This window comes from Geospiza fortis, unplaced genomic scaffold, assembly GCF_000277835.1.
Source record: "Geospiza fortis unplaced genomic scaffold, GeoFor_1.0 scaffold54, whole genome shotgun sequence".
Lineage (NCBI taxonomy): Eukaryota > Metazoa > Chordata > Aves > Passeriformes > Thraupidae > Geospiza > Geospiza fortis.
The window spans coordinates 5,270,761-5,295,198 of NW_005054301.1; the positions used below are offsets into that span (position 1 = coordinate 5,270,761).

Here is a 24,438-nt window from a genome sequence, read left to right on the forward strand (position 1 = left end):
CCTGCATTGATATCAGAGTTACAGACACTCTGTAATTTATCAATTAGTCTTTATTAGACTGCTCTGTCAGTGCAGACCTTCAAACAGCTTTGAATGGGTGTCGCTGATGGAATCTTCTGTAAATGAATGATGCTTCATCTCCTGTTGACTCATTGCCTACAACTCCCTAGTTTGTACAGTAGCCCATGTAATCTCTACATCTTTACAACACCCCACTTGGGTAGGAGACTGCACATACACGAGTAGCCTGTGTTCCTACTGGGCACCAGTACAGGCTCACTGGTCAGCTGGCTGCTAACAGAGTATGCTGCAGTTAGATTTTGCCCCTCTTCCAGAACTCTCTGGAGACACAAATTTGGGTTGCAGTACTTGATCCAGCCATTCATTTTCTTGAAACTTATTGCATGAGGTTTTTCCTGGGATTTACTTGCCTCAGGGTTCTGTGAATTGGACTGCAACTAATCACAGTGTTAAAAGGATAACAAGGAGAGAGGTGTGTAGGCAGCACGCTCATGTAGGCTTTCTTTCCTTGAAAGGTAGTCTAAAGAAAAATATTTACTTCTTTCACCAAACAGAATTTACTTGGCTTAAGAGTTAAGTTAGGCAAGATTCAGACCTGTAACACCAGCAGTCATTGAGTTTGGTATCTCCCTGCAGGTGTAAAAAAAAAAAAGAAAAAAGACAGCTTTATCTTGTTGGAAAGCTATTTTCAAGGAATTATGGTGGGGGAAAGAGTTGATTAGATTTATTCTTTAAGATTAGTTTCACCCAGTTTCGGCTAATAATTTCCATGTCTGAAATAACTGACCTATATAATAGCATAGTCTGTCTTTTAGGAGGTTTCTCTGGGCATACTCTTCTAACTGGATTTGTGGAGTGTATTTGCAGAACACAGAGGCACACCCAAGCTAGCTTTCCTTGGGTTAACTCAGGTTAACCCACGGCTGTTGGAGATATGTGATCAGCCTCAACAAATACCCCATTCCCAGGAGTTCCTGCTGCTTCTGCTGCAACCCATCTCTCTGCACCTCCCTTTTCCTCCTCTTCATGTGCACTAGGTTAAAATGAGTCCTCTTGCATTTCTGGGCAGAAATGTGTTTGCCTTTGGCTGCAGGTGCCATTCTGCAGCTGCCAGGGCAGAGGGCAGCTCCGTGCAGCGTGAGTGTGTTGAGCACACGCATGGCGGGGGCAGCACCCAGCCAGGCACGCCGCACCTTCCACGCCTGCAGAGGCTGCACGGGGCCTCTCGTCTGTGCCTGCCTGAGCTATGGCCCAGGGCACACCCCTCCATCTGTGCATGCCTGCACTGAGTGCCCAGGCACGGACCTTCCACCTGCCTGTGGCTGAAGTGGCTCTTTGCTGGGGACCACCTGGCATCAGGAGTATTGTCAGAGCTGTGGTGGCATCAGAAGGCTGGTCCTTGTTCCAAATGTCATTGTTCCTCTCTTTTTCCTCGTGCAGAACTTTTTGATGGAAAAGAGGAGCATCCCCAAAGGCAGTTCAAGTGCACAGATCTGTGATTTATGTGCTGCTTACTCTATGGGCTTAATCCCTGGGTGTATCAACACTCCAGTCCCAGAAGGGACTGTGGTACAGTACAGAGACCCTACAGCTCCTCTAGCATCCTGGCTTGGGTGCTGGGAGCAGTCTGGCTGCAGTGGCACTGAGCCTGATTCACAAAGATTTGCTGTGTTTGCTTTGTCATGTAGAGTTTAGTTTTGTTTTGAATCAGACTGTTCATCACAAATCTCTTCATTTGAATTCAGTGTCCCTTTTGTAATGGCATCTGGATCCTGAATAGGTCCTTGAGGTGCTGCTACTGCAACAACAATGCCAATAATAATAATAACTGCAACTGGAGGATCACAAGTGCAGCACAAAATACTTGCTTCTAGCCTTCAGATGGATCAATACTCTGACCTTCAAAGTCAAGGCATATTTATCTACTGAAGGTATTTTTCATATTTATTTGGAATTTTAATTTGGTTTTATATTTTCCCTCTGCTACTTCAGCAATTTGTTTCTGGTACCAGAGTATCTGTGTGGCTCAGCAACTAGAGGCATTCAAAATACCCTCTGGAAAAGCTTTCAGAAAACTTCACACTATTTCTAAAATCGCTGCTCTATAGCACACGTCTTAGAAGGATAAATGGTGATAGGTGGTTAGAGATTTGTCTGCAGTGACCTGAATGGTTCATTGACAACAAGGGTGTGTGAGCAAGTGCAAAGATAGCTGTGCAGTTTGGCCGGCCTGTGAGCGTGCCATCGGACCAAGGAGCACTGCACTGTCTCCCTGTGCCCAAATCTCATTTGCAGAAGCCCCAGAGTGTGGCTGTTTGAGCTTGCTTTGTCCTCCCTAGCCCAGATGTCAGTCATGATGGTGGGTGTCACATAAGCAGGATCCTGTCTGGGATGCATTTTGAGCAGCTGGACTAAGCTTCCGCTGGTCATGACAGTATGTCATGATCTGTGTCCCATGGTTGCCTGATCTGCAGAGGATGCTGATCTGTCACCTCTGTCTGTTACTTCAGCTCATGCAGCTTCAGAGACTCTCTCTTTGTATTTTGGAGACTGGCAATGTAGTCCTGAGGGGGAGACAGAATGGCTGTTGTGGGTGCTTGCATATATTCGTTTTTATATGTGGCATTTTAAGCATAGATAATGTACAGTGCAATACAACCTGTATGTGCATAAATGGAGCCTGCTTTCAAGCTTCAGTGGTCACAGCAGCCTGCACTCAGCCTTTCCTTACAACAGTGCTGGTCCCTGCTCTGGCCAGAGTGCAGCACATTCCACTGAGGAGTGAGATTTCACAGCTGAACCCCCCGAAGTGGCCCTATTCTCCAGCCTCCTGTTGTTGCACAATAAGGGATGGGGTGTCTAACTGAAGCTACAGCTCTCATGTTGCTGGCAGGGAGTGGAAATGGCAGCAGCATGATTTCTAATGAAAGTGCCCCATGACCTCTTCTGTCCAAAGCAGGATGCTGTCCCCCAGGGGCCTCCGGCCATCCATGTCTCTGGGCTAGCAGGGAAGCTTTTTGTGGTAGGCTTGTGACCCCCGAAGTAGATGGATTTTCCAAATTACATATACAGCCTGCTTTCTCCTTTTAGAGTATGCAAAAGATGTGTATGCAGGAGCTGGGTCTGCAGTGTTCCCAGGAAGACAGCGTACATGGCTGCATGTGTGGCAGTGGGGTGGAGGGCAACAGGATGGGAATGGAGCAGAGGGTAGAGAACACCCTTTCTGCCATGCAAAATCTGCCCTCCTTCCTCCTCCCCCCATCCTTCCCTCTTCCCTTATATTTTTGTATCTCCACATCTGTGCAAAATTTCAGGCACTTGAGGCTCCCAGGAGATAGCATCATTTTTGTGTTAAGGATGCTTATTGAATTTGACAAATGATGATTTATGACAGGGCAACTCGCATGGGGCGCAGTGAGGAGTCTCAGTGCCTCGTCACAGACTGGGATTCTGTTTCATTCCCATCTCAGCTCCTCTTTTGCCTCTCATTTGAGCTTAGAGCAGATCAAACTCGACAGATGCTGGGAATGTATTGCTTAGCTGAGAGAAAGAGTTTGAGATGGAGCATGACACAAACAAAGAGAGCAGAGTGAGAAACTGATCTTCCCATGTCTCTCCCTTTAACTCATGATCACACCTCCAAGACCTTGTAGGACACTCAATAAATAAATTAACTTTTAACTGCTGTGATAACCTCAGTTTGATTCCAACTTCACTGAATATTCTGCATGGCATGATAGCCCTAAATCAGTTTGCAGGCTGCATTTGCTGTCTTGTGGGTCAGCTGAAGGCTGGATCCTCTGAATGCAGCTCACTGAGATCTGCAGCAGATTCTGCTACTGTCTCCTTTGGCCATTCCAGTTCCACTGTGCACCTTTGACTTCCACCATCCTCTCTGTCCTGGTCGTGAAGCCCACACACAGTTCTGCCTCTGCACTTCAGTCTTTGCTGCAGACGCAGAGAAAGTTGAGCCACACCAGGTCTGGTAGGACTCAGAAAGGGAGGCTTTGTGCTGCAGTGTGGCCTTGCTGCTTCCAGATCTGGTTCAGATCTCTGAGCAGCTTTGCCACTTCTGCCAAACGTAGATCCCAACCTGATAAACCTGGCCCAGGTAGAACCAGTGGGGTTGTTTCAGGACCCTGCTGCTGAGGCTGTGAGGGCTGGGAACCATGGTGCAAAGACACATGAGAGAATTCACACAAATCCTGCTGGATTCACCAGGGCTGGCTTAGTACCCACCTGACCAGAGCTGGACTCCCTTAGAGCCAAGCAGGTGTCTTTCCACTGTGCTCTGAGCACAGCGAAACTCACTTCAAGCACTATGGAGATGCAGAAAGGCAGCTCATGTCTGGCACTGTGCCCAAGCTAATAAACCCTCCCAAATCCAGAGTGCTGGGAGGTGCAATGTGGAGACACTTGAGCGGTCCTGTTGGGAAGCAGCCCAGGTCCAGCAGGGTTGATGCTGAGCCAGAGCTAATAATCCCTGCTGGACTTAGGCTGAGCTTGTGCAGAATGGCTGGGTGTCCCTGCATTGCATTTCCAGCACATCCTGTGGGCCCCTCCTTCACGGGTCTTTCAGCTGTCTGAGGTGTATCCCAGCCCCCTTATCTTGGGTCATGGAAACGTGACAGTAATGTCTCAGGGGCAGACCATGCATGCCCCTGCAATCCCCTCAGTGATGGCAGTCTGAGAGGTAGTTGGGTTAGAATGTCTGGAGGGAGACACTCCTCTGCTGGCAGCATGGTGAGGGGGAGGCTGGGCAGCACATGGCTGCTCCAGATGGAAGCCATTAACCAGGAATGTCTGTGATGTGGTCTGGAGCAGTGTAAACAAGGGCCATGAATTATCCCGCACCTTGTAAGCAGGGCTGGAAAAGATCCCCTGCCATCCTCTCCTTCCCTCCCTCTTCTATCTCCCTACTTCCTTTTATCTCCTCTCCCTTAATTCTCCATATTGCTGTAGACATTTCTTTATTTCCATGTGTGGTTAAGTAAGGCTGTGCTTTCTTCAGTCCTTCTGCTTTTAACCCATGCTATTAGTCCTGAGAGAAGGGGAAAGGCTAGAGCTGGAGAGGGGCCAAGGTCTCATGAACCACCTCTGAGCTAAATCAGCCCTTGGATGAGTGAACACAGCTCACTGGCATGCTGGGCACATTCACTGCTTCAGACACTCCTGCCAGCAGCAATACCCTCCCGGTCACCCTGCCAGATTCTGACTGCTCCCTCAGCCTCCATTGTTATTGAGTGGGCTGACTCCTAAGAAAGGGGAACACCATCGGCTTGCTCAAAGTCTAAACCAACTCAATATTCTGTCACAGAGCCTAAAACACAGCTTACAACAGCACTAGTGAAGAATCCTGTCTTCCTCAGGCTCCAGGGTAGTGTCTTCCAGGTCATCTAAACACAGAGATCAGCAGAAAGCATAGAGGAGAGAGGAGTTGGGCAGAAATGTCCTTTATCTGACAGGTTCTGGTGAACTGGCTAAACTGACCATACTGGATGCTCCTCCCTATTAACATCAGCTTGTCCAGAAAGCAAAATCAAAAAAGGTTTATGTTTATACATTTCAGCAATCCCAACTAGAAGCTCTAGAAACTATAAATGTTAAGATCTCTTTGCTTACCATTGAAACGTAGCTATTTCTGGCAAGGAAGAAGGAAGTTATTTAAGAGAGCATAGCAATGCTGTGCAACATTTGAAGTAGCAGGATGCTGCATCCAACCATCTATGATACGGAAAATTTAGGAAACGAAATTAAATTGGTCAAATTGAAATACCAATTAACACATGGTTCTCCAATACAGCCATGCATTATTTTAGGTCCAGAAAAAGAATTTCAGTTTTGAAAACCAGATGAGTCTTCTGGCTGTATCATGTGCCCAAGACAGCACTGGTTTGTGGGGTCACTCCTTACCACCGGCTGAACTTTCATGCCCCATTCTGTAGCATATATTTCCCTTGGACTGATCTAAAAAGGTATCATCCACTCAGACACCTCTGTGTCTGAGCCCTGATGGGAACACTCTGCTGACTTAGATTGCTTCAGAGCAAACATCCTGAGTATCTGCATTTCTAACTCTAATTCTGGTAAATTACTGATTTGTTCAATTTCAGCCACCCAAATGCTGAGTATCTCCATGGGGGAATGATCTCCAGTGCTTCTGGACAAAGGCATTATAACCCCCACCAGGCCTGGCTGCTAGGGAGGATGTCATCTCTCCAGGACAAAGGATGATACATGGTGGGCCCCCTGCAGCGACACACGTCCCAGGAAGCTCCTCAGCTTGGTGGCAAAATGGTTTTTGACAGAATCTAATATGGATGGCAGTACCTCAGAAAGCAGATGTCAGGAGGAATAAGCCCTGGCCAGCTGGACTGCTGCATGATTTAGACAGCAGCCTAATGTCTATTCCTTAGCACCTCCAGGAGGGTGTCTCTGCTAATAGGGCTTCTTCCTATCAGCAGCCCTTCTCAGTTTCTTGAACAGTAATGAAGCAAAACTGGTTTGGGAAGAAAAATGTAGATGAGAGTGGGCAGAACTCCAGACCTTTTCCAGTGTTCTTGTGAGCACATCCAGCAGATCACATCTATTTCTGTGTCATGGGACAACCCAGAACTCAATTCTTCCAGCAATCCCATGGCCTAATCTTTATTAGCGAGGTTACTCTGTACATTTTGTGGATCCTTGTCCTACTGCCCACTTCAGAGCCAAACAGAATAATGTTATAATTCAAGTAATTTCTTTGAGTTCAGTTAGGATGTACCATTTTACACCAGAAATGAAAGTGGCCCATTTATAATATCTGGGCTGTAAAGTAGTCTGGATAATTTCTGATCACTAGCAGCATCTGCCTGGGAAAAGAGTGGTAATCAGATATAGTAAATACAGTATACACAAGAGGTAGAAGTTTCATATTTTTGAGATTACATCCCTGGTTCAGTGAAATTTCTTTCCCTGTAGAATGCGATGTACTTATGACCAGATGGATTATCTGCTATTCTCACTGTCCTCTGAGATATCATCAACTGGACACTGTTAAGACTGGCCTCCATAACAGGTATTCCCAGTTGATCAGTTTTGGTCATGTTTTCAGAGATGTTAAGGACAGAACAGATCATCTTCTCTGTTTTTTTACATAATGCAAGCCCTGATTTTAATTCAGCTGGGGAACACACTATTCATTTTCACTTTCAAACATAATAAGGGTAAAGTATGTCTTTGCACAGTCCTTGTATTTATAGCTGGAGAAATCCTAATTGGTCTCATTTTGTGTGTCTCCTGGGAACCAACAGAGGATCATTTCCTTTACTGTGTGCAGATATAAGTTCTAAGTGATTCAAAAGATAGAGCTTTCACTGCTTTCCTGGAAAAAAATCTCCATCTGCAAAAAGATCTTGCTTATTTTCTCCACTGTTCCTAGTATTATCTCTATAAACACAATAATTCAAATCTCTGGAAATGTTTTCATCTCAAAAGAGGCTACCAGCTTTCTCTGTATACTGCCTCTCAGGGATTTGTACAGCATCTCCTTGACTCCAAATTCACTTTAACATCATTTTGACTTTTTTTTCAGATGCAAAATCCACAAATTCTTAGATCCTCCACTTTCTCATTCTCTTGGCCACCTCAGGTAAGTCCTACCTGCCATCAGGCTTGAGCCCTCTGCTCCAGAGCATGCTCAGCAGTGAGTGGCTTGCTCAAGCACCAGCTCTTGGGTGTCTCTACAGCCGGGAAGCTGCTGCCGCCCACTGCGTACATCAGTGCCAGAGATACTGTCTCCATGGCAACTGAGAGCTTTTTGTTTTTCTGATGAACAGTTTCAAAGAATAGAAAAAGCACATCTGGAGTTGCCATATCAGCTGCTGCCTGCCCCCTTGCCTGCCAGAGTCAACAAGAGACAATACCTCAGTTTTAGCAGACCTGGGCTGAACATCCCAGGATGACAGGAATCCCAGGAGACAGAATGAAAGCAAGTGAGGTGTACAAGAGAGAGGACTGTAGTGGAGTGTATTATTGATTTAAGGATGGCTTTGGGTTGGTTACCTTACTGTTTTCATGTTAGGGGCTTTGCATAGGAGTAGCTCAACCACACCAGCCTGCTGTGTATTTTCTACCTGCTATGGGTTGCTGAACATTTGAGCAGGACTAATTTTTGTGTTCCTCATTTTTAAAGGCAGAGTTTGTTAGTGCCCTTAGTTCAACTGTACTTTTCTTATGGGACAGAAAATTATTATGTAATTTTTTTGGGTCAGCGCTTCAAAAAGGTTCTTTAGAATTGTCATTATTTTCACTTTCCATGTGTAGTTCTAGAAGCAAGTGTTTTGCTGCTGTTGTCTGCTGTGCAAGAAAGCCTCTTTTTTTACAAAGAGAAGACACTTCTTAATGGCTTATGGGTTATCAAACAGGAAAGCCTTTACTACCATGGGATCATACGTAGCCCACTGTATGTGGTTTCTTTAACTTCTTTGACTCCTTATGGATTGTCCTTAGGATAATGTTTGCTCTGTTCTCAGGAAGGAGATCAGGTGATCCTGTTCCTTCCCTGCCTCACACCAGCCTTTCTTGAATACAGCAGTTCTAGCAGATAATTTAACAAAGAGGTGATGCTGGCTGGCTGTGTCCGGCACAGGAAGAGGCAGAGGAATCGGGCTCCCTGCCATCAACCTCTAACTTCAGCAGGCGGGATGTGGGAAAAAGCAAAACCCAACCCCAGCCAAATAAAGCTGGCCTGCAAAAGACCTTCATTCCTGAAGAATTTTTGAATTAAATACTGGCTACAGCCAGCCAGATTCCACTGAAAATGACTATGTCAACTGGTTTTAAATAACAGTCTTTCATGTATGTGCTTTTTATGTTGCTTCCCATTGTCTGTTGATTTCCCCATAGAAATTAAATCTTTTGCTCAACACATCTTTGTTCCTTCCTACTTTGCAAACAAGGATTTTTGAGTCTGACTAGAAACAAGATGGCTGTCTGTGCATTGCTCGTCATCCACTCCCTGAGTGGCTGTTGGGAGGAGGTGACAGCTACCTCTGTGCATCTGACAAAATGAGTGCCTCCTTTGGGCTTTTTGCACACCTATTACTCATTCCTGTAGCAATCTCTGTTACTCTTCCTATTATTTTAGTAGTGCTCTGGGAGTCCTTCTGTACTCTTTAGAGAACAAGCCAGTTCTGACTACACTGGGCTTCCTTTGTAAACAGGCAATTCATTTCCAAACCTTCTCCTAAGAGTGCCAGATCCAGAGTGCAACAGTAGTCGCAGATTGCAGATTTCTGTAAGTTACCTACCCCCAGTGTTGAGCCAGGAAACGAGGATAGTCCCTCCTGGGGACATAGTGCCCTTATTACACTGTATGAGAAGAAGTCTGATTTCTTTGTGAAAAAAAAAAAAAAATGGAACAACTAAAGCTGCCTGAATCCCTCTCTCTGGAAGAAAGTCTGACAGAGACTTGGAAATGGCAGCTACAGTATTCCTTGAAATTACTGAAAGCAAATGGTAATGAGGACCAGCTGGAAAGAATGAAATCTTCCACATGGCTATATGTGCCATCTGTATTGGCTCAAATTGTATGGCTATGGCCTGAAAATAAAGAAAGATCCCTTACAAGCACCCTTATGTTCCATACCATTGCTACAGTATGGATTTTTTAATGCCCCACAGAGTGCCCTGAGATACGACACAAGGCTGTCTTCCCACAGCATGAGCCTGTTGATGTTGATTTTACTACAGCACCTAAGAATTAGTGGCTTTCTTGTTGCCAGAGCAGACTTCTTGTCATCAGGGTCAGCAGCACATGATTCAAACATTTGTGTTATACTGCAGGTCTTGAACACAGTTGTCTTCCATCTGCATCTGCTTTTAAATATAACATTAAGTAGACATAATGTCCCTCTGGCTTTTGAATGGCAAGACCCAGCACTGTACTGAAAGATCTTCAGGGCAAATCTGAAGCCTCCCTTTAAACCTGGCCAGCTTTGCCTGGGCCTCCTCTGCCTGGAAAAAAGGGCCTCCGTCATGATCTGCCATTTGATCTGCTGATTCATTTCAGCATCTTGGACTTGAGGGAGCAATCAAGGACAAAGAGCAAGGAAGGGTTCACTGCATGGCCTCTACTGCCATAATCTGGCAGAACTTGACTTTTCTAATGTTTTCGAATCTCTGAATTTCTGGGTTTTTTTTTCTAAAACTGCTTGATACCTAGACTTTTCCCTGGGGTTTGTAGTAAAGTCATCCATAACTACCATATTATACTTGGAGAAGGATGCAAAGCTAGGAATGTAATTTGTTTGAGTTTTTCTCACTTGCTCTGCCAAATATTTGTAAATATTTATGAAGTTCAACAAACCATAGTGGATTAACTATCTTTAAATTATTAGAGTTCATACCTAACTCACAGAGACACCACAGCAGAAGTGAGCTGAGAAACAGTTTGAAGGATGACAGGTTCATGGTATTCTTTTCATAGCAAGAAAGAAGCATATCAATACTGCCAGAAGGACTCAAAGTGGGAAGTGAGAGCTGTTTAGAAGAGAGAATAGACAATACAGTAAAACCAAACCTTCCCCGTGGGGTAAGAGGGTAGTTGGGCTTTCAAATCCAAAAGCAGTTTCTCTTTCTGCCAGGAATTAAAGTATATGTTTTATATTCAATTATGCCTTTAAGTATGTAGTCTAGGCTGTGAGGAGGAGGAGGGGACCGTGGTTATGATCATTAGTTTGGTTCTGCTTTGCAGCATTAACTGATTATCTTTGGAGTTTGACCTTTCTTCTTAACATCCTGACCTGTAGGAAAGAGCCTGGCAGCAGCTACTGAGCATAGAGGAATCAGCACCAAGGGACGGCAAGGGCTGGTGGCCCCCTGGGGATGGGGTGTAGGGAGCTTCAGGGAAAGCCACAGGGCAGCAGGGCAGAGCCTGCCAGCCCAGGCTCACCCCACTACCCCAGCCAAGGGCACCAAGGCAGTCCCAGCCCTGGGCATTTGGCACCTCCCTGGGAATGGGGGCAGTTCGAGGCTGGGCTGCCATGTCAGCTCCCCCATGGAAGCTGGAGACCAGTGTCCTGTGATGTTGCTGGTTAGGGCCTGAAATGGGATCCTGGGTTGTGGGCAGGGTGAGGGGAGACCCAAGTGAAGGTATTCCAGCCCTGGCACTCAGGATTGAAACACTGTGAACTGTTGAAAAACAGCATCAGAAATTCCATACCATTTTTCTAGTGTGGGGTCACCAAGTGGCTGAGGCTGGATCTGGACTCCATGAGCATGTTTCCACTCTTCCTTTAGCCTTAGTGAGCTTGGTCTGAGTTAGTTATGTATAATTAAATCTTTTATGCACCAGTTTTGTGTGATTTCATTGTCAATCCAAAATGAATAGGGCCTTTTCTTAGTGATTTCCTGTTGTAAATAAAATGTGCTCCTGGCATATTTTCTACTGGAAAGTAGAAAGTGCCTGTATAGCACGAAGCAGTATCATACAGAGGTGCCCAAAATTAGTAAGAGACCTAATTTGGGTCAGGAAACAAGTGTATCTGTGTGCAGTGCATACATTTAAAATAGAGGCTAAGGAGCCCAACTGGGCTATGTTAACATGACTTGCATTGCTTTGGGTACTAGGGTTGACTTGGACCTCTCTTAATGGCATCATGTGATGGACACCCCACAGACACTCCAGTTTATATTTCTAGCTGCCTGCATCTCTCTGGTGGTTTAAAGTGCTTCTGATGCAGAAGAAAGATTCCCTACTGAGTCATTCCTTTCTCCTTCATGTTTTCACAGCTCTGGTCCTGTGTGAAGACACCAGGGGCTGACAGAGGTTCTTTAGCAGCAGCACCCCAGTGAATCACTGCTATGGAAACAGCCAGGAATTCTGTGTATGAGATCTGGAGAGCTTCCAAAGAGATAGCTCTAACTATATTCAGCCCAGGTCATGCACATATCTGTAAGGTTTCCACTATCTTCTGCCCAAGGTGCCATGTATGTGAAATTGTTCGGACTCCTGTTTTGAGGAGAGAAGGCCTAACCAGTTGCAAACTAATAATAGCCAAAATTTAACTGTCAGCATTAAAAAATATATGTATACATAAAAAAATTAACTGCTAGTAAAAGAATGTAAAAAATGGAGCGTGTCAGTAAAATATTTTGGCATTTCATTGGTATAAATACCCAGACTCCCTAAGCACTTTCAATGCATAATCCAGATTTACTGCCTTTTCGTGATGGCTGAAGTGGTAGATTCTTTAAAGCTTGCAATGACTGACCATAAGAACAAATTCTACAAATCCAGAGTTACAATTTTATGGTCTGTGTGAACACTTTTCACCATGTGCTTTAGAGATTTACTGAGGTCCTCAATGTTTGAAATGCTTTTGTGAAGAAAATTAAAATGTCAGTTTAAAATGTGAAAATGACCAATAAATTCTCATTGGTTTTTGGAGGTCAAAGGAAAAAAAGTCTGTTGGTTTGCATCTAAAATAAAAACCCTCCCTCAAAGGAAAATAATTTTTCATCTTCTCTCCTATCTTTATAGTTGATTCAACTTGATGAGGGCTACCAGGCCAAGAACTTTAAACATGAGGGATGAAAAACATCAAAGCTTCATTCAGCCATGAAAATGCAAGTAGTGACAGGACAAACTTCCCCTGTGTGCTCTTCCCCGGTGAACATGTTGGTGCTTTCATTCACACAGTTCTCAGCTTCCTAGACTACTGCATAAAGTTAGCTGGTAATTGGATGGAAACCCTCTACCTCAATTCAAGAGAGCATAACAGCTCTCACAGAGCATAACAGCCCTCACCTTTCAGTACCAAGAAGACCTGAACTGGTGACTTACACAGAAACCACATCTATATCCTTCTAGTGCAAGGAACCATATTTCAGACTTGACTCAGCTCATCACCTCCCACCCTCATAGCCTCAGATTCATGCTGAGACTGACTGCAGAATGATGAAAATAGCAAGAAAAAGCATTTCATGTTCTATTTCTGATCTGTAAAGAAAAGCAAAGAATGAGAAATGTCAGGAGTAAAGCCAGCCTTAGGAGATAACCTCTTTCCAGACAAAAGAGATTTGAAAGCACAACCATCTTTATTTTAATGCCTTTCTGAATAAAACCTCTGAATCTCTTGATGCATAGGCCACTGCTAATGTGATCAAATCATACTCAGACTATCTGTGGGTTTCTAAAGTACCTATCACTGCCACAGCTAGGTGACAGATTACAAGAATTAGCAGAGACATCGCTGCAGTTCCATTTATACCGTATTCTCTGTCCCCCCTAAGGCGTTTTAAGATGGATTCTCTGCTCTCTGCTAAATTTGCTTTGCACTGGTTATAGAGCATAGAGAGAACTCAAACAGGCAGGAGATTCCCACAGGAAAACTCCCTCAGTACGAGAGGTCTGTGCCAGTTGTATAGCTGTGTCTTCTCCACTGCCTGTCTGTCTACTCTCAGCAGGAGCAGGAGGAAACAAAATGCTATATTGCAACAGATCTTTCTCTAGTATAAGGTCCATTATCTTGTTTGCACTGGTGGTGTAAACTGAAGTATGTTATTTATTGTTATAGCTTCCAGTTGGATAAGACAGCTAAGATTTGGACATCTGCCTCTCCAGCATGCATTAGTCAAGGGTCAAGGTCTCTCATATTCTGTTTTGCAGGAAAGCAATGGGGAAAGACACTCACTGTCTGTTTGGCAAATGACTTCACAGAAAAGGATTATTGCATGCAGACCATGTATTGGTCTCAGCCTGAGGTCAGGCTGAGCTGTTACTTCATTGGAGAACATGACAAGATGTTCTCATGGCTTAAGGTTTTCTGGCTCAGGAGATCTTTTTGCCTCTGAGGATGGTAAAACGAAATTTAAGGGCTTCCCTGCCTCAACTGTTCACAGGAAAACTAATAATTATTATTTTTCTTCTTTTCTCTTGCCTAGGTTTTCACACAAACGAATCACAGATACTTTTTCCTGCCTGTTGTTCGAAACCTCCTCCTGTCCCCATAAACTTCTCTGAACCAAGCCAGCCAGCCTACTCATTGGAGAGGGCTTAGTTTCAGTTTTCAGTGTTACCTGAATTTATAATCTGCCTGCTATGCTTTATAGAATCATCATGGAATCATAGAATTGGTTTGGGTTGGAAGGCACCTTAAAAATCATCTAATTCCAACCCCTCTTTATTAACTAATAAATTTATTAATTTATTTTGCTTTTCACTGCTATGGGCAGTGACACCTTCCACTAGACCAGGTTGTTCCAACCTGTCCTTGAACTCTGCCAGGGGTTGGGCATCCACATCTCTGGGCACCCTGTTCCCTTGCCTCGCTACTCTCTTTGTAAAAAGTTTATTCCTTGGAGGCAATCTAAACCTACCCTCTTGCACTTTAAAACTGTTGCTGCTTGTCCTGTCACTACATTACTTCGTAAAAAGTTCCCCTCCATTCCTCTTGGAGGCCCTTTCAGGTACTGGAAGGCAGTATGAAGGTGCACTGGAAATTTCTCAGGTTTTATTAGTCTTCTGTTTTTTCCACCTTGCTCCTACTGGGCCCTGCAGCTGGTTAGCCAGAAGTCATCCTGTACTTACTACAGCCCCAAATGCCTCAGGACATTCCTTCTGGGTTTCCCAAGTCCAGCTCCTTTCCTTGCATAGCCAGCCACTTTGTACAATCAGCTGACTAAATGTGTTTAGCTGCTTCTTAAAACCAGCTTGACTTTTGGCCTTACTAAACCCTTTAATTGGCCTTCACAGAGCATCAATGTGTTCAGCATTAGAAACCTGACAATCCCTAGCCTAAATGGCTACTTCATACCCATTTGTTCTTGTGCCAGCATTGTCCTTTATCTTTAAATAGCTTTTTTCTCCTCCCCATGTGTTCATCCCCTGAAGTATTTATTTATAGATTGCAATTATATACCCCTTCACTAGGCTAAACAAGCTAGGCTCCTTAGTTAATTAAGATCTGGTGAATGATGCAAGGCCAAGCATCATGGATGCCCAAAATCTGCCTCGGTCAGGGCTACATTAAGATTGTCAGGAGCCAAAAAGGACACACCTAATTTTTACCAGAGTTGGTTCTAGCTGCCCTCCTACTTAATGGCAAGTTTCTTAGTTCAAACTGTGACCAAGTCTTCAATAGCCAGTCCTCCATTTTATCTGTAAGGTAAGGCAGATGTGGGATACCTTTGATGAACCCTGTTCCATCCTTCTTGACATGTCCAAGTGGCTGAGTAATCCACACTACCTTAATCACATTGGGGGTTATTTTTAAAGTAGAATTAAGAAGTGAAAAATAAATGAACCTCAGTTGCTTGCTTGTTCTAAACATGTCCAGACAAACACGGGAAATGTGTGAGAGGCAACAGTACTGCATCAGCTCTGGGAGATGGGCTGGAGGAGTTAACAGGGCTTTTCCATCTCTATACTGCAGGACTGTTGTAATTCATCATTTCTATAGCCCCATAAATTATATGGCACTTTGCAAGCACAGAGACAGTTCTTGCTTCCCTGAAGTAGCATGACTCTCAGGACAGGGTGCCTGGCTGAAGTGTGCTCTTCCTCAGAAAGGCTTCCACTATGAATACCATGCCTACAGCACTATGGGACAATACTGCCCCATTGTCCTATCAGGAGTGGGAGTAAAAAAGCTGGGGAAGGCAGAGAGCTTTTTTCCTAACTCCCCCATATCACAGCTGGATTTCTCATCTCTCCATGGTCTGTTTTAGCATTGCCTGTATGGAGAATAGGCTTCTTGGGGCTTTGATGCAGTCTGGCTGTCCTCCAGCAATATCCACAGTACTCCCTCCCCTCCCATATGCTCTCCATTAACATCCTCCTGTCTGCTGAATAAGGAAAGAATAACTCTCCCAGCCCCAGCCAGAGCCCCTGAGCCAGGGGAGTTCATCAGTCAGACTGGTTTCTCCTGAACCCAGAATAGGCCTCGTTAATGGGCCAGGAAGGGATTTTTTTTTTGCCTTTCAGCTTGTGGCTGCCCTGAGCCAGAAGTAGAGTCAAGTTACTGTGTCCGGGAATCTCAGCTATTCCAAGAGTAGGAGCAAGTGAGCTGCTGACTCAGGAGGTTTCCTAGTGTTTTCAAGCAGGGCTCAGTCCTGTCAAAGCAAACTGAACTGTTGGCCTTGCCTTCTTCTAGCCCCAGGACAGGCACTAACAAAAGTCACAGTTGACTGGAAAAGGCTGGGGAATTGATCTGGAGCAGGACTGTGGATCAAACTTTTTCCTGGCATGAATGCAGGTCCTTGCAAAGACTCATATTAGTCCTTTACCCTTTTTTACCCTCTCCTTGGGGGCTGTTTAGTATAGTACAGATATCTACAAGCTATGAGGCAGTTTAGCTTTATTTGCATCATTTTATAAAAGAGAAGATAAAATCAGAGGGAGAAACAGACTTATGAGCCAAAATGTTTCACTGCAAATCAGTGTTAAAGGGTCAAGAATCCCTGCCACCCTGGGCCATGCTGTCACCCAGGGACCTTGCTTCTATGTTATGCAAGGATGCAGGAGGATCCCTCCTGTGTGGCTAAATTGTCCTTTGGTCTTCCCAGAGCCTGGAATGGAGTCACAGGCTGTGTCTGGAACAAGCAATTAGAAGTCATGCTGAGTTCAGGATTCCTGTCCTCGTTTCAAGTCTGCCTACAAGCTCTTATCTCTTCTAAAGGAACCAGTTTCTAGAGGTTAGCAGAGAAGACAAGTCTACTATAGCAGTCCCCTGCATTCACCCCTCATGAAGCTGTGCACACTCCTTTGCACAGGCTGAAGTAATTGAGGAGCATATGCTCCCAAGTTTGCACCCCTCCATCTCCAGGCACTTCTGTGACTCTAGCCAGACTGTTATAACCTGTCCCCTCTCAAGCCCTGCGAAGTTCTGTCAGCAGAGAGTCTCACTGTTTTCTTTGAGGTCATATTAGTCTTCACTGACTCTGACTGTGGGCTGCATTTTCTTACTGTCCTATTCCCTTCTTCAAACTCACTTCACCAATGAAAAACCAGCCTAGTATGTAAAAGGCAGTTGGGTGGAAGCTGGTATTTATAAAACAGAAGGTTTCTTCCGCCTGCAGCTATTGGCATGTCTATCCCAAACACATGCCCTAAGACTAGGATCTCATACAGGGACAAAGAAAGATAAGAGCTTCTATTACTTTCCTTCAGTCTTGAGGATACAAAGGTCCCCAGTTTGAACAGCTAAGGAGCCCTTGGCTTGTGGCCTAAATGCCACCTGTTTCTGCAGTACAGCCAGATGGGTAGGATGCCTCTCTTGGCTAGCATCTGACAGAGATTTCCCTGTGTAAGGAGATTTTCAGCTACTTTTTTGAAGGATTTACTATCTTTTTAGTGGTGCCCAACACCCCAACAGTGACAAGCTGCAGACTAAGGCTCTGGCCCACTTACCTTTGGCATGCTGTTTGTTTTAGGGCAGGAGCTCTCGCAGAGGTTCACAGATGGTGCCTGGGACTTGTGATGGGTACAGGGAAGCAACCAGGGAGGAAAAGCATGCTCCAGGACATTTTGTTTTCTAGAAAAATGACAAGTGCTGATTTTTCTCCATAATTTAACACACCATTTGGATTAGGATAGGAGTCCTATCTACAGAATTTGTCCATTGAACAATGACCAAAAGAAATCTAGGTGTCTTCCTCCAAAATCTTTGCATCAGAGGGGACTGAATTGTTTCATGTCAGCTAACCAGGGTATGATCAGGTATGTAGGACTGGAATACAGTAAAAATGAACTGCAGAAAGCAATACCTGTAAGAACAGATTTAATTTCGCCCGCTTGCTACCTATGAGACAGTGATCCCTGTAAAAAAAGGCAGGACAAACCTGCTCTGATAAATATGACCAGATGAAATAACTTATTTCATAGTCTGTCATCTAGTTCAGTGAGTCACATGTGGTATCTCTAGAAAGTTGGTAACACCCTAGAAATCTGTAACTTAATACATATTTAACTGAGGTCTTGTTTCATATTTAATAGCAACTCCAACTGGGCTTGCATAACAATCTAGAGAAGGGTGGGGACTGCTAACATAGGCTTGAATAGAGCACTAATAACCCTTTAGTATCCATGATGCCTAAGAAAAAATCAGCAGAGCATTTGTGTTTGTAGCTAAGGCTTATTTCCAAAGTGACAGAAATGTGATTACCAAGACACTCAGCTACAGCTGTATTGCTGAAAAACTGGAATCCAGGCTGAGAGCAAAGGAAGGACACAAAGTGGTGGTAGGGATATCCTGAGCACTATGGCTTCCAGGTGAGGGCAACATTCAAAAGAAGCTGTGAGCTCCAAATGACCAGCTCAGAGACAAAGACTGTCTTGAGGGTTTCAGGATAAACACAGCTACACTATGAGGATGCTTTATCTTCTCAGAGAGAGAGAGAGCGAGCCCAAATGCTGCAGTGTTTCAGGCAGCCAGAGCAGCATTTGCTGCGTAATGTGAAGTATTTAAGCACACATGGGCTTCATGGTGTTTCCTGCCAATCTGCACAGTATCAGTGTGGTGTCTTGTAGTACCAGGAGCTGGATGAAGGAGAGTTCCCCAGTGGGCATAACCTAATTGCTGTCCTCCCTGGGGCACATGGCTGAAAGGCTATGGGGAAACCCTGAAATGCCACACTGTCCCTTCCAATAAAATAAATGAATCTGCCCCTTCTCTGTCTTCTAGAGAGTACTGTACCTTCTTCTCTGGCTATACACCTGAGGAACACATAAATACTCTCCAAGTTCCTCAGCTGGCCTCATGTCTGCAGACCAGGGGCTGTGACAGAGTAGTACAGCATGTAAGGACTGTGTCCTGTGGACATGGACTGCCCTTCCCTCTGGATGGCTTCTCCCCCATGTACAGAGGTGACTCCTGGTGAGGCACTCATCCAGGTGCTTCAGGTGATGTCCGTGTGCCCACTTGAGTCTCCCCTGGAAAATCACCTGCCTTCTTAAGGGTTGTTCACACCCATCCATAAACATACACATGTCAACAGCATGATAGCACATTAACACAGTTATGACCTATGATAATGGCAGTGAAACATGAAAGCTTCTTTCCTCATCCTTGTTTTTCTGGTTCGAAAGATCAGGGTGTGACTCCCTGAGTGGAGGAAAGAGGGGTAGGTGCTTCTGTCAGTTTAGTGGCCCTGCTCCAGCAGTGGCAAGGCAGCTGCACTGCAACTGCTTGTATGCAACTCCAGAGCTTCAGGTCACTTCTGACTAGAGGAGGCATTTATTGTCACTGGTAATTGTTACTTCCTTACACAAAGCAAACAAAAATACCTGCTGCACCAGCACAATCACCTGCTGTGGTTTGCCCAGGGGGAAAGGGGTGGGCAGTAAGGCCCAGCTGATGCAAGAGAGTGCTCCGTGCTACTCCATGTTGCTTTGTGCCTTTTGGGTGGTTAGGGACATGCAAAATGTTTCAGACAGTATCTTAGCCAGTTTTCCTCTGTCGTATGTGTATACCCCACACTAATCACGGGGAGTGTCTGAGATAAACCGAAGTGCTTATAGGTATGTGACTTGAAGTGCAGACGAGAGGGGCATACATGTGTCCCTTCCCTCCTAGGCCAGCTGGGAGGGTGGATGGAAGGGGCTGGGAGTGGTGAGGGGGAATGACACACTGAAGATGACGGGGATCCAGTGCCCCAAGCGTTTTGCAAATGGCTTCCTTTCGTCTGAGCACAATGAACTGGTGAAGCGAAAGGAGACAAATGCCGTTTGCAGAAAAGCCGGCATTTTTTTCTCCTTATTGCAGGCAGGACCAGCTGCGTTCCAAACCCGTGACTGCAGCAGCCATGACGCCTCCGAAAGGAAATCTGAGCCCGCGAGCAGTTGTGCCTGTGGAGGGCCGGCCTCTCACGTTTCTCTGTTTTGTTTTGGAGCCTCGGATAAGTAGTGGGCTTGCTTTTCCCCTTCGTTTCTTTTCTTACTTTCTTTCTCTCTTTTTTTTTCTCTGAATGTATTTCCACAGCCTCAAGGAAGGAACTTAAAAAATAAAAATGAAAAAAAAAAAAAAAGAAAGAAAGAAAGAAAAAAATGTTCTGGCATGGGAACAAGTATGTTTCAAATTACAGAAAGGATGTGAAAGGTTCAAGAATTTGAGCCCTGACTCCGCCTGTGTCTGTCTCCACCCCCCACCTCCCACCCCCATCCCCCCAGAGGGCAGCTCTCATTGTGGCTCCTGCGCTGCGGCGCACAATGCGGTGCGAGCGGGTGTATCCCGCTGGGCGCTGCGGGCACCGGGCCCGGGGCAGTTTTGAGCTCGGGTTTTTTGTCTCCTAGGGTGTGCATATGTGCGTGTGGTTTAGCTACATCCCAGGAATGTGCCGAGGTCCCACTTCTGAGGGCGGAGCGCCCTCTGCTCGCTGGGGAGGGGGGAAAGCAGGCAAAGGTGCAGCTCTAGGGCGGAGCAGCAAGTTTCCTGCTGCTGCCATGGCGCAGCCACTTGCCCGCAGGAGCCTGTGCAGGGACACGTCCGTGCCCCCGCGGGGACTCGAGGGAGGGCCGGTGGCGGCGCTCAGCGCTCTGCGCCGCCCTGGACTCGAACTGCGCTCGCTGCTTGAGTCCTCAGCGACCGTAGCCCATATACTGGCTCCCACTGCAGAGCCACAAAAAGATGGGGTGGGGGGAAACCACTGGCAAAGAGGACGGTTGAAATGGCTTGATCTTCCCTTGCAGGGGAAGATCATGGTTAGATGTAGTCGCAGTCCTTTATGGAGGATCGTATCCTGAAGACCTTCTCCATTATATGACCACTTTATTCTGCGTCCCCAGATGGAAACACAGACCACCATGGAATGCACATACTCTGTTTCCTAAAAAGGGGATCCTGTGAATAAGGTTACATGGCAGAACATTATTTTCTTGTCCTCCTGTAAGGTGATCAGGTATCCCCTCCCATAAGGCTGTGAAAGCTGGCATATTTGTCCCTTGAGAGTTGCACAGCTAATTGCATGTCAGTGAGGTAATAACTAAGGTCTTCATGAAACGTCTGGAAGAGAGAGGGCTACCAGAGCAATCTGTCAGGTCTGTAGCATGTGTCTGGCTGCCATCACAGCAGCCTACAAGAAAGAGGGTGGCAAGGCATGAACTATGGCTTGATTGAATTTTCTGTTGTGCCAAATTCAGAATGAAATCTTTTTGGTTGAGCTTTCTGGATTAAGAAGCTATGGAAGAGCATCAGTATTGTTGACAGATAAGGACTCACCCTCTTAAGAAGAACAACTATAACATAAATCTTCAGGAGCTGAAATGTCTATTATGATCTTGACCTTTACCAGTGTCTTGTAAAAACCATTAGCACCAGTCAATTAACTTGAATCTGCTGCTTCATGCTGAAAAAATTAAATTTTGTCCTTGCAAATTTTCACTCAATCATCTCTTCAGATTCTGTGACTTTGCTGTAACAGGTGAGGGGCCTGAAGCATCTTAGTTGTACTGACCAGTACCTTGTACATGGCATGCTCCCAGTCCTATGATGCTTGATTTTGTGCATGGCTGCAAGACACCCTTTTGAACAGGGCACATGTCCACTGATACACACTGAACACTCCCTATGTGGATGGGAGGCTACTGGAACAAAGAACTATTGATCTAAGTTTAAAAGAGGAAGACTGGGATCAGTGTACCCGCTTGGGCCGCCTGTGAGTTTTCTCCTTTGCAACTAAAAGCCAAACCCCCTTAGGCCAGTTCAGCTAGACAGATCAAAGGTCTTCACTGTGAACAAGCTGAGATAGTTTGTCATAAAAGATTAGTCTTTATGCTTGCTCTGAGATTTCCAAAGATTCTAATTAGTGATGTTGTCCTAAGCATTGTGATGGTGCCTAGGAAATTAGTCTGAATTGGATCTCTTTCTGCTGGATGGGATTCATTATAAAAAGATTGTTTTCCTTGCGAGATATCCAAAGGTTCATCTAAACTAGCTAACACATTAAATACCCTGGTGTGCATGTTGTGTTTTCAAAACATATTACTTAAACAGTGTTATTTTCTTTCTAATATTGAAGAGCTCTGACAATGTCACTTGGCTGTGTCACTCTCAGAAGCTATGGAAGATATGTAGAGTTTAGCCAGCTTTTTACACTGTCTAATTTTGTGCTGGCAGTCTGAATTCTTGAGGTATGTTAGATGAGTCTCAGAGCTGCCTTAATTTATGCTAGCCAAACCATTTCCTTCTGCGCCATTTCACAGGTGCAGAATCAGCAGAGCAATTCATGTTTCATTCCCTGACTGCCCCTGCTCAGTGTCTTACCAGAATTTATCCCTGAATTCCCAGCAAGGGGACAAATGCTGCCACCAAGCTTAAAAAAGCTTTATTGATCTGAGAATGCTCAGAGATCTGCACAATACAAACTGCAACTACATCCCTCTACCACACTGCTTGCATGAGACCAAAATCTTCACTCTCAATTTTAGTTGCATCAGGCCACATAGTAGGACAGAAGGTTGCATCTAGTTCCTTCCCAGAGGTTCAATCTCTTGATTTTGTGTTTGGCAAAATAAATAATTTTTATTTATCAATCCCTTCTGGAATGAAAATTTGGTCTCAAACTCTTCAGCTGAAAGTAACCATCCAATCTTCCTGCAGGTTTTTCCTGGTATAAAGGTACAATCTAGCTGCCACATTGTTGTTGCTCTGGAGTTTAAGTGGACACTCAGATAAATAAAAGTGACACCTGCCGCAGGCCAGTTCCCATCTCTATTTGATTATGTTGTTTTCTTACAGAAGATTTTTGATGGCTGTAGCTAATCTAGAAACCTAAGTGTGATAATTGAACAAATCAGTTTAGTTGGGCATCTGATTCTGTGTAAACCTAAGTGGAATAGTAATGCGTGACTAATACACAACAGCACTTTGCATAAGATAAAGATCCATGTGTAACATATGCAAGCCCAAGATACCGTGGGAAGAAAACACCAAAGATATTGAACAGAGGATGTATATGCTACTCCAAAGTTCACCCTTTTCCTATACAACAAACAGTGCTGTAAGGACAGTGAAGCAGGACCTTCACTCTCTGACATCAGGTACCATGAAATCCCATTGTTCTCTCTTCCTTGTTCTCCACTCTGGAAGCATGTGAGAAACTTCTCACTCCTGATCCAGCTTAAATGACCTCAGATCATGTGCCTGTTGATAAGCCAGAAGGCTCATTTCAAAGGAAAATCTGGGATGCTGCAAATCTTGTTTTCTGTTATGTAACAATAATTGTGTGTCATGCAAAAAAAAAAAAAACCAAAAAAACCACCAAAACCCCCTCTTTTTTTTTTTTTTTTGGTGCAAATATAAAATCATTAGATGCTCACAACTCTCAGGCCTTAATTCTGAGTCTGCATATGTTGGTATTTCATTTTATGCCTCTTAGACTGAAAAAAAAACCTAAAAAAAGGATTTCTTGGGGCAGAGGGGAAGAGAGAGGCACAGATATTTTTCACCGGCATAGCCAGGGAATGGTGAACAGTTGGTCAACAGACTTGGAGCCACTGAAGAACATCCCAGGACATGACCTGTTTTAAACAATAGCCCCAGAAAGGCAGAGTATCTACACTCAGGTCTGTGAATCAGCTGCAGTAACTTCAGTGGGTCCAAGAGATACTAAAACTGTCCTGCAGCAGTGACACATCACACAGGCAGGCCAGCAAGCATTGGCAGAGTTGTCACACCGGTATGGACCAGTTGTCAGGTATCTTCAGTCCCTCAGCCAAGCCCCACCGAGTCCAGCACAAAAGGAGCCACAGCCACTGCTGACGCACCAGCGTTTGGAACAGGGTGCTGGAGGAACATGGCGCACCAGCCACAGTGATACTCCTGCTGGCAGCTCTTCACAGCACAGCAGCACTGAGGTACTTGTGGGAAGAACAGCCCTGGTGAGACCCCACCTGCATCCGGGTCTGGGCTCCACAGCGCAGGAAGAACACGGACCTGTTGGAGTGAGTCCAAATGAAAGCCACCAAGTTAATGAGTGGGATGGAGCACCTTTCCTTTGAGAAAAGGCTAAAAGAATTGGGACTGCTCAGCTTGGAAAAGAGAGGGCATTAGGGTGACCCAATTGTGGCCTTCCATTACCTGAAGGCAACCTACTGGAGAGAGATATCTTGTAAGATTATGTAGTGACAGGACAAGGGGAAATGATGTCAGTCGGAGAGAGAATAGTTTCCAATTAGAAATCAGTAAAAAATTCTTTGCTGTGAGGGTGGTGAGACGCTGGAACAGGTTGTCCAGAGCAGTTGTGCATGCCCCATCCATGGAAGTGTTTAAGGCCAGGTTTAATGCAGCTCTAAGCAACGTGATCTAGCGGAAGATGTGCCTGTCAGCGACGGGGCATTGGAAGTAGATGATGTTTCAGCTCGTTTCCCGCCCAGGCCATTCCCTGATTCCATGAGAACGGGCTCCGGGCGAGGCCTCCGTGCCGCGCTGTGCCGGGCCC

At 45.2% G+C, this 24,438-nt stretch overlaps 1 long non-coding RNA gene across 1 annotated transcript in view; it reads left to right on the top strand.

Moving 5' to 3' along the window:
• Positions 1-11,850, top strand: part of LOC115949147 — a 63,922-nt gene extending 52,072 nt beyond the window's left edge. The window contains exons 2-3 of the long non-coding RNA XR_004082763.1: positions 7,595-7,651; positions 11,794-11,850. This is a non-coding gene — a long non-coding RNA (uncharacterized LOC115949147). The remainder of the gene's footprint in view (positions 1-7,594; positions 7,652-11,793) is intronic.
• The last annotated feature ends 12,588 nt before the right edge of the window (positions 11,851-24,438 follow it).